The following is a 4,448-nucleotide window of genomic DNA, read 5'->3' on the forward strand; positions in this document are numbered from 1 at the left end:
GCAGAGGTCCCGCCGCGCCGTGCCCGTGCCGTCAGAGCGCTCCTTTCGCCCGTAGGAAGCAGTCGGAAAATCCGCCCTTCCCCCAAGCGAATAAGGGCAAATACTTGTGTCTCGGCCAGCTCCACAAATGCTGAGATACCGCCTTTTTGCCAGGAATTACTCGCGTTGTTCTACCAACGCAAACCGCCGGGCTTCCCCCGCAGAAGCAGCCTGGCTCCCAGGAAGCCTGCGGGGCAGGGCAGGGAAGGCTGCCGCCATCCTTGCATGGCATATAAAGCACTTGGACTGCTCTGGCCATTGGAACTTCACTTTGATTTCGTGTAGTTCCCACAGGCGCCAAGCTGCGAGGTTTATCGCAATGCACTGGCAGCGAGGAGGAGTAATGAGATAACTCACAACATCATCCTCAGTTGAGCTGGTACGGGGGCTGTCCAGGATTTCACTAATAAAACAGGTCTGGTGGCTGGAAGTAACAATGTATTTCTAAACAACACAAAGACCTGGGAGCCAATGTAATAGAAACAGTACCAACATTAACGTTCTAACTGGTTAGAAAGTAACTGTATCTTCTGTTAAAGTGCCTCAAAGCTTCCAGGCTTTAAAAGAAAACAGAGGGGGGGAAGAAAGAAAAACAAATACACGTGAAGTCTGATAAAATAACACAAGATTTGCAAAACAGTATTAGAAAGAATCCTGAAGTCACCATTTTCCCACTGTTAAACATAAGCCTGTCATGCATGTACTGTATTATAATAGGCATATCCAACAAAACCAGAACTGAGTGACAAGCACAAAGAACAAATGCACCAGTAAAACAACAAATGCAGCAGCACAACAGTTGTAACAATTTCTATTAGAAGTTCAAAGTTCTGTAACACACTTTGTATTATTATAATGTATTTGGAGTAAAAGCCCCTCCATGCTCAATGACTTATGTCCATGTGCTGCATACCCTTAAGACAGATGAAGCCCACCAACTTGCAGAAACCAGTAAGAAAAGAAAGCAGGAGAGGGAAAAAATAATGGTATCCTGGTAGCTGAGGTTAACTCCTCCCTATAGACTTTTTGGAGTGGAGTACTTTTTATTGTATTTTAACAATTGTACCACAATCTGAATGCTGGGTGATAGAGCACCTAACAAGAAAAACAGGATTCATTGCTACTGGTGTTGTGCATCATTTCCGACAATTGATTGAAGCAAAGTACGCCACAAGTTGTTTCTGATTTTGAATTATCCTGAGTTAGGAGCTCAGTGATCTTCCCAATAAATGCATGTAACTGAGACAAGAGCAGCAGAACCTCACCACCAATGAAAATCAGACCACTGGTATTTAACTCTGAGCACCTGAACTTTACAGGATGTACAGTCACACCACTTTCAGAACCCAAATGCTCCTTTACCTGCCAGCTTTACAAAATAGCTCTAAAGATTAGTTAACATGTAAAGTAATTTTCAAAATACAGTACAGTACCAGTTAATATTAATAGCAATTATTATCTATGTGGGTAAAGTCCTTACTAATTGAGGCTTTGACTATCAGCTCCTCAAAGACACCCACTCTTGGTTCTTGCTGATGTGCCATAATGCTTCAGGCAAATAACTGATTCTTTGTTTGCCACCAGTTGTAGTAGTTACAACAATGCTTTTTTTTTTTTTTTTTAATGAGGCACTGTTATTTCCTCATTACGGAGAGATTTTTCCAAATACAGTCCTGTTAACTCTTGGCAGCCACGAGAACCTCTCAGCTCTTGCATTTTACTGTATTGTCCAGAGCACCAAGCAAAAAACAATAGAAAAAAAAAAAATCACCATTCACATTGTTCTATGTACTTAAGCACATGAACTTCCAGCACTTGTTTTGGAGACTTTCCTTACCAGCTCAGCATTTACCCCAACTCTTTCATATATCTAATGGTTTTAGTTATGTCTTACACAGTACTGTAAATCTTAACTTATTTTTTAGGCTACCTCTTTGTTTTGTAGTCGATTTGTATAAAACCTGTCACTGACTGTTAACTAGGGGATGAAAAAGAATTTATCAGAAAGTTAAACTTTTAAACCACTTGACAGACTGCATAGAACTCACCCTAATAATTTTTTGAGCTCCACCTTCAAGAGTTCTAAATATTCACCAGTTACTTTGTTTTGCAAAGGACTGCAATTAGAAGCCATGTAATTTTCACACCTTCCAACTTCTTGTTAATATAAGTAATCAGTTCGTTTTAAGAAAATCTCATCATTTGAAAGTTTTCATTTTTCCTTGGAGGCATTTCCTTCACGAGAAATAACTCCCAATTTCTAACGGTTAATTATCAAGTTTTTGTATTACAGTATTTTGAATTTCAAATATATTCTTCATTCTTACATGATACTAAGTCATAAAAGATAAAAAGTTTATAGAGACATAGATACATGAGTTGCAATACTTCTAAAAATAATTTTGACTCCTAAAGCAGTCCAAAAATATATAACTTTATGCTATTACAAATAATCTATCATTTTTGTGTTTAAAACCACACAGAACAGCAATTATAAAACAACTGCTGAAGCATCAAACCACCACTGTGCCTGTTGTTAAAACAAACAGTTCAAGATCCCTGAGAGTTCTTCTTTTAAGAACTACTCTAGAGCATAGATTTATAAACAAAAAATGGCATATTGTATAATGGCGCCTGTTAAAGCAGAAAGTAGAGAAAATAGTATTCAAGAAAGGAGTTAAATGTCCAGCCTGAAGCCTTGCAAGAGAACAACATTTTATGTTTATCAGGAGGACTTGTTGATGCCACATTGATTATAGACTGAAGTTCTCATAGTTGCATGAAAGATAGCATGAGTATAAAGGAAGTTGTAAAAATAGACCAGAGGGTCAAAAGGGTGTCCTTGTTGATATTTCTTTCTATGGATGAACTTCAAAAACAGGTCTTGAGTACAGAGAATGAAGTGCCAAGGATGTAGATATGCCCTACCATCTATGCTGCATATGGCCCTAGAACTGAAGATCTAAGCCAACAAATGGATGTATGGTGAAAGGTGAAACCTTTAAGCATCACACAAGCAGGCTGTTCTAGGTAAGATTTTTGAATGGATGGTGAACGCACCAGTTTGCTGCACGATTTTAATTATTTTTGTCCCATTAGAAGTCTAAGAGACTTGGAGACAGTGAAGTGAGAAAATGGAAAGGATAACTATTAATTTTACAATAGAGAAGCAAAACAGCACCTCAGAGTCATTATTTTCTACAATGAAGGAGACTGATTGCCATTTCCTCCCCACTGAAGTTCCGTGTTTAGAGGAGGTGCAGTTGATAAGCATGTCCTACCCCCCAAAAGTTCAAGCTTTAAAAACCCATTGTATTCTTTGCCTAGAATGTACTGAAAGATAAGTGGAAAAAAGCATGAAATAAGTTGTCTTAATAAATGTGCTAAAGTTCCATAAACAAAACATTCTTGAGCTGATGAGGCCAAAATCTTCTGCCTTCCAACTAATAATGCACATCATGGACGGTCATGTATTGGAGAGTGTTTCATTAGCATGGGCCCAGGGGACAAGCAGAGATAAAGACTGCCTGATAACACCAATTACTTCCAATCTCATGCAAATTACAAATGCATTCATTGTATGATGAGAGCTATGAATTAAAGAACCCCACTATACATACTTCCTGGTTCTATCCACCCATCCTCTTTCATTAATCCAATCTCCTCTACAACTTTGATTAGTCCATTTGTCCTAGGCCCTTCACATGTTCACAGCATTCCTTTTATAGCTCTCTACCAGTTTCAGACATTCACTCTCGAAAACCTTCCCTCTCCTATCTTCAGGCATGGACCCTTTTTTGTACAGCCATCAGAAAGCAGCAATTTAAGCCAAATTCCAGGGTAAAGAGACAATAACTTGCTCTATGAAAGGCTTAAAGGGAGTGGTGCATTCCACAAACAAGTACAGGCATATCAGGATATGGTGAGCTCAAGTCACAGTACTGCTTGTTTACAAGAAAATGCCAAGGCATACATTGCACTGTCAGAAACACATTTTTATTTTTTTCCTCAACTTCTCCTTATTTCTCATAAACTACAAGCACCCAGTAAAGCTGCCATTTCCACGGCATTAGCTATAAGCAAGCACACAATTTCCCAGTCTTCCTCCTCAAGACAATCAAAATCAAAATTACCACCAGATCAAAATCAAATCAACCACCAAATTTATACCACTTCCGAGCTCAAGAGTTGCCCACCAGACCCTTGCTTAGTCCTGATTCAGAAAAGCCCTTTTTTTAGGCAACAGAGATCCTTTCCTTTTAGGAAATTCTAGCCACGCATCTTTAGCAAGCGGTTAACAAACCTGTGGGTAACGTACCTACAGTTCGAGCTAGGCACGGACAGACAAAATCTTTTTGCTACCCTTTCGCAAGAACACGGCCCGCGCCCGACGCCGGCAGCGCCGCGCC

General features: G+C 39.5%; 1 protein-coding gene across 1 annotated transcript in view; it reads right to left on the reverse strand.

Annotated features, from left to right (window-relative positions):
- FRYL (FRY like transcription coactivator) overlaps positions 1-4,442 on the reverse strand; it is a 170,046-nt gene extending 165,604 nt beyond the window's left edge. Inside the window, exon 1 of the mRNA XM_017744378.1 lies at positions 4,358-4,442. The gene's annotated coding sequence lies outside the window, so the exon portion shown is untranslated. The remainder of the gene's footprint in view (positions 1-4,357) is intronic.
- Positions 4,443-4,448: the final 6 nt, after the last annotated feature.

Source organism: Corvus brachyrhynchos, unplaced genomic scaffold (assembly GCF_000691975.1).
Source record: "Corvus brachyrhynchos isolate BGI_N302 unplaced genomic scaffold, ASM69197v1 scaffold17, whole genome shotgun sequence".
In the NCBI taxonomy this organism is placed as follows: domain Eukaryota; kingdom Metazoa; phylum Chordata; class Aves; order Passeriformes; family Corvidae; genus Corvus; species Corvus brachyrhynchos.